Raw genomic sequence first — 5,926 nt, 5'->3', positions numbered from 1 at the left:
TGCAGCTTTACTCATATATGAACTATTGTATTTAGCCAATATTGAAGGCATGTGAGAAAACCGTTCGAGGCATTATGATTGCAATTATCTGGCAGGAGAGCTTTAGGCAACGCATTGCTCCACTTACCTTAACTACAACAGCGCAACAGCAGGCATGGCAGTTAATGATTGTAAAGCTGTATTACAAAACAATTGCTTTACAAACTCAATTTTAATTTATACTGCAGCTGCTTCAAAGCAGTGAACTGTTGGAAAGCCTTTCCGCAGCATATCGATACGTCTTTCAAAGGAAATAAAATTTTACGTAAATTATTTATGCAAATCACAATGCATTTATGTAATCAAATAATGTATTTTGCGAAAACAGCCATAACAAAGTTGTTGCCGTGCTTTTCCAACATTAGAAAGCGATCACCAACCAGGAGAATTCTTACCTTCAAATGGTAATGCTAAATTCACGTCCTTATCATTTTCCGTGTCTCATTATAGCATTCACGAGAATACTGAAAGCTTTTTATCTGCAGCAATGGAAGTAAAAAACCTAGCATTATATATAAGAAATAGCGTTTCGAATCCGTAAAGTGGGAGTTAGTCTCCCTAGTAAGCCATTTAGAAGTATGTGGCCCTGTGGCGCAACGGATAACGCGTCTGACTACGGATCAGAAGATTCCAGGTTCGAATCCTGGCAGGGTCGGCTAAATATTTTAACTGCTGTCATTGTTTATTTACAAACGTTTTCAAGAAACAAATGGGCTATTTATGGAGATAAGTTAAGCGTGGGGCAGGCGTTTATGCAATAATTTCGTTTTGCGTTCCGTGTGATATGGTAACAGAAATCAACAAACATGTTTTTAACTTTGATTTTGGCAGTGGAGGGAGAAATTTTCTGAAATGTCATGTTACAGTCCAGAAGACGCAAGATTTGGTGAGGTAATCCATGAATCCAGGTAGTCATAGATCATTTGGCCATTTACAACAAACCAATAGAAGCAGAATGTTACGATATCAATGAATGTTAATCTAAGGAAATGCTCTTGAGGTCTAACAATGGAGCTCAAGAGATAAGGTGGACATTAAGATAGAATGGCTCACTGATTAAGATGCTGGACTCGTATTAGGGATGGGTGGGGTTATATTACCTCAATCACACCAGGCGAAGACCTGTTGGATCCCTCAAGAAGGCCAATTTAATCCATCATCTTTGTCCAACTACGTTATTAGTACGCATCTAATGATCTCGAAGTCGAAGGGACGCTAAGCTGTCGTACTCCTTCCTTTGTGTGTGGCAAAAATTCTTAATACTTTTTCCCGGCTCCATGGCTCTCTCTTCACGGCAAATATTTGTCATCTGACAAGATTGTTGTTTATAAGGGGTGGTCAAATAAAAAAGAGACATATGGAAAAAGAACGTAGTAAACTGTTTATTATTTCAAAAGTAATCGCTATAACTGTTAATACATTTATGTGAGACAAGATGGTCAGTGTCTGCGAGGAAAAAATTTTGCGGTTGCCTACGGAACCACGATTTTACCCAGACGGACTCCTCTTCGTCCGAAGAAAATCGAAGGCCGCGAAAGTCTTTTTACAGGACGCAAAAAGTATGGAAATCGCATCGAGAAAGAGGGGGACTGTATAGAGGATGTGTCAGGGTTTCTCTCAGAAACAAACTTGGAAACATGTGGGTCTACTCTCCGCTATATTGAAGAGACGTGTTCATATCGACAATGCAAGCGGTTTAGTTGAAAACGTTGTCATCGGACCAGCTGCTACACGTCGGGCACAGTCTGATCAATACGTGCCATCTTAGTGCCTTTGATCATAGCTACAAGTCGCAAAAAACACTCCATCTTCAAGATCGTTCAGGTGCGCTGCTTCTCACGTATTGCTGAGTCAAGGGTATATTATGAGATCATCAATTAGGTGAAATCTGCACCAGTAAAATCAGTTGCTGTGGGCAACATGCTGTGGATGACAGGTGGCCCGTCGATTGTTTTGTGTTGTAACAGTAAACAGTCACTCCACCAAATCAGCCGAACTATCCTAGCTATGGGCTCCAGAAGCCGCCAACCCACGCGTGTATAAGGGGCAGTCAAGTGAAAACCAAACACCCACCGCAACGGGACCGTGGGATGGTTCAATTCAAGAGTAATCACCACACGCATTAAGACATTTATCCCATTCGGAGGCAGACGACCAATTCTTGTTTCGTAGAACTCGGTTGTTCGCTGAAGAAGCCACGACCGCATCCACTGTCGCACTTTCTTGCACAGCTGCAACCAATGTCCGTGCATGTCGTTCTTCAGGTCGCCAAAGAAGTATGAATAACCCGGAAAACGACCCGGGCTGCATGGAGGATGTTTCAGTGTTTCTCAATGAAATCACTGAACGTTGCAGCATTCTGTATACAGACCAGATCGTTCAACGTGTGATTAACACTTCTTTGGCGACCTTAAGAAAGACGTGTGGGCGACGGTTACAGTCAGACGAAAAAGTCCAACAGTGGATGCGCTTGTGGATCCACCACTGGCCGACTGCGACCTACGAAACAGGAACTGATCGTCTCGTCCCCAGTGGGAAAAATGCCTTAATAAGTGTGGTGATTACTATTGAATGGAACCATTACATGGCCCCGTTGTGGATCCTGTTCGGTTTGCATTTCACTGCCCCACATACACTGACCAGCCAGAATATTACGACCACCTACCTAGTAGTCGATATGTCCACCTTTGACATGGACAACAGCGGCGACGCGTTGTAGCATGGAAGCAATGAGACCTTGGTAGATCGCTGGAGAGAGTTGGCACCACATTTGCACACACAAGTCAAATAATTGCTGTAATTTCCAGAGAGGGGGGGGGAAGGGGGGGGGGGGGCGATAAGCTCTGACATCACATTCGATCACCTCTTAGGTGTGTGTGATCGGGTTCAGATCTGCCGACTTGGAGGGGCAGCACATCATCAGAAAATCACCACTGCTCCATCACACTCCTGGCCTTATGACATGGCACTCCGTCGTCAGGCCACGAGTGACCACCGGGACCATCCGACCGCCTTGTCATCCTTGGTGGAGGATGCGGATAGGAGGGGCGCGGGGGTCAGTGCACCGCTCTCCTCGTGGTAAGATGGTATTCTCGACCGAAGCCGCTACTATTCAGTCGAGTAGCTCCTCAATTGGCATCACGAGGCAGAGTGCACCCACAAAAATGGCAATAGCGCATGGCGGCCTGGATGGTGACCCACCAAGTGCCGCCCAATACCCGACAGCGCTTAACTTCGGCGATCTCACGTGAACTGGTGTATCCATTGCGGCAAGGCCGTTGCCCTTATGGCATGGCGAATTATCTAATTTAAAAATGCAACTGCTGTCGGGAAACGTAATCGTCATGAAGGGGTGTACGTGGTCCGCAACCATTGTACTATACTCCTTGGCTGTCATGATGCCTTGCACGAGCTCCGCTGGACCCATGGATGCCGACTTGAATGTTCCCTAGAGTATAACGGAGCCGCCACCAGATTGTCTCCGTCCCGCAGTACAAGTGTCAAGGAGATGTTCCTCTTGAAGGCGACGGTTTTGGGCTCTCCCACCGGCATGATGAAGAAGGTATCGGGATTCATCAGATCATGCAATGCTCTGCCACTGTGCCAACGTCCAGTGCCGATGGTCGCGTGCCCATTTCAGTCGTAGTTGCGAGCGTCGTGATGTTAACATTGGCATACGCATGGGTCGTCCGCTGCGGAGACCCACCATTAGGAGTGTTCGGTGGACTGTGTATTCAGACACACGTGTACTCTATCCAGCATTAAAGTGTGATGTCAGTTCCTCCACAGTTCGCCATCTGTCCTGTTTTACCAGTCTGCCCAACCTACGACGTCCGACATCTGTAAGTGGGGTGGCCGCTCAACCCCACAACGTTTGGACGGCACTCCTCTAACACCCGAAAAGTCGTGCAGTTTCGAAATGCTCGTGCCGAGCCTCCAGGCCACCACAATCTGGCCTCCGTCAAACTTAGACAGATCACGCGCCTCCTTCATTCTACATACGGACAGCACACTCACAGATATTACATGCACCGTGTCTCACTAGCATTCATTCCTCGCCATGTCACGCTGTTATCGCCAGGATGAGTTTATATCGATAGTAGGTGTGTGGTCAAAATGTTCTAGTTGATCAGTGTATATCTTCTAACAATACTCTAATTGACATAAAAGGGCACAGAGATTAGCGTGGAGAGACTGTTATCGGACGTTAGAAGCAGGAGAACTATCATTTGTGGACCCCTATTGTGAAGCTCAAGGGCGAGCGATACAGAACCCTACTGTCCGGTCACGTGCATCCATTTTTTCGCCTACAAAGGCGTGGAATTTACACAAGACAGTATACCACCCCATTGCTCCCAGATTGTGCTAAAATATCACAAGAAGTATTCTAGGAACATGAGTGTGCGTGTGTGTCTTCTCAAGTAACTCGAGCTCAGTACTACTGAGCACACTTGATTCGCCAGCGAATCACCTTGCTTCGGCCAACATTGTGAGTTAAGGGAAATGTCTGATCGTGCATAGATATAGCTTCCACAGCTCCAAAGAATTTGCTGTGTCTCATTCTGTCCATGCAACAACGCGTCGCTAACGCCATAAGGTCAAAATGGGACGCTACATGTTACTTGGTAAATGCATCAAATTCAACTACTCCTGAGTGTATAATGCACAAGATGTTATTCTGTTTATGGCGAAGGATATTTGAGTCCATCAATATTCCCTCTCTATCCTGTTCCAAACCCGTCTGGTCATGGAAAAGCTACAGTCTGCCTGCCCCAAAATGTGCCCTAATCACTCAGTATTTACTTAATCGGCTTCCGTAAAATATGCAATACAGATAATAGAATAATGCAGTCTATCTGTAACTCGATAGTCTTTTTCGCTGTATTTCTTCCAACAGCTCCCGCTTTCTGAGAGTCACTGTGACGCTTTGATGCAGACCCGTTATAATCGCATTAGCGCTTCTATGGCTTTTTTCCTATTTATTTCTTCAGGACGACCTCACGAGGGTCATAGACAACGGAAGAGTGTTCAATAATAGGTCATACAGGTGCCTTTGGTACACTTCAGAATCCTTCCTCAGCATTTTCCCAACATGTTAAAGACTTCTATCTCCCCACCCCCCCACTCTCTCTCACCTCACCATTCACTATCCAATCCCCTTTCAGTATTCGAAACCGATGTTAGTTGTTCGCTTCGCTTTATATGAGTTCATGACATTGATCCTAAATATTTAATCGGCGTGACGATGTCCGTAGTATCTGCTTCTTAACCTTCTGCGTGTAGAGTAAGTAATGCAGTATTTACGCCGCCAACAGGATATAAGTGCGGGCTTATATGATATATATTACAGTAATACGCTAAAAGCAAAACGAGGATAATGGAATGTAGTCAAATTAAATCGGGTGATGCTGAGGGAATTAGATTAGGAAATGAGACACTTAAAGTAGTAAAGGAGTTTTGCTATTTAGGAAGTAAAATAACTGATGATGGTCGAAGTAGAGAAGATATAAAATGTAGACTGGCAATGGCAAGGAAAGCGTTTCTGAAGAAGAGAAATTTGTTAACATCGAATATAGATTTATGTATCAGGAAGTCGTTTCTAAAAGTATTTGTTTGGAGTGTAGCCATGTATGGAAGTGAAACATGGACGATAACTAGTTTGGACAAGAAGAGAATAGAAGCTTTCGAAATGTGGTGCTACAGAAGAATACTGAAGATAAGGTGGATAGATCACGTAACTAATGAGGAGGTATTGAATAGGATTGGGGAGAAGAGAAGTTTGTGGCACAACTTGACTAGAAGAAGGGATCGGTTGGTAGGACATGTTTTGAGGCATCAAGGGATCACAAATTTAGCATTGGAGGGCAGCGTGGAGGGTAAAAATCGT

At 44.8% G+C, this 5,926-nt stretch overlaps 1 non-coding gene across 1 annotated transcript; it reads left to right on the top strand.

Annotated features, from left to right (window-relative positions):
- The first annotated feature begins 621 nt into the window (after positions 1-621).
- On the top strand, positions 622-694 carry Trnar-acg (transfer RNA arginine (anticodon ACG)). Its single transcript has one exon. It is a non-coding gene; the product is annotated as a tRNA-Arg (tRNA).
- Positions 695-5,926: the final 5,232 nt, after the last annotated feature.

The sequence above is a fragment of the Schistocerca gregaria genome, chromosome X, assembly GCF_023897955.1.
Source record: "Schistocerca gregaria isolate iqSchGreg1 chromosome X, iqSchGreg1.2, whole genome shotgun sequence".
Lineage (NCBI taxonomy): Eukaryota > Metazoa > Arthropoda > Insecta > Orthoptera > Acrididae > Schistocerca > Schistocerca gregaria.
This window is presented reverse-complemented; position numbering and strand designations above follow the sequence as displayed.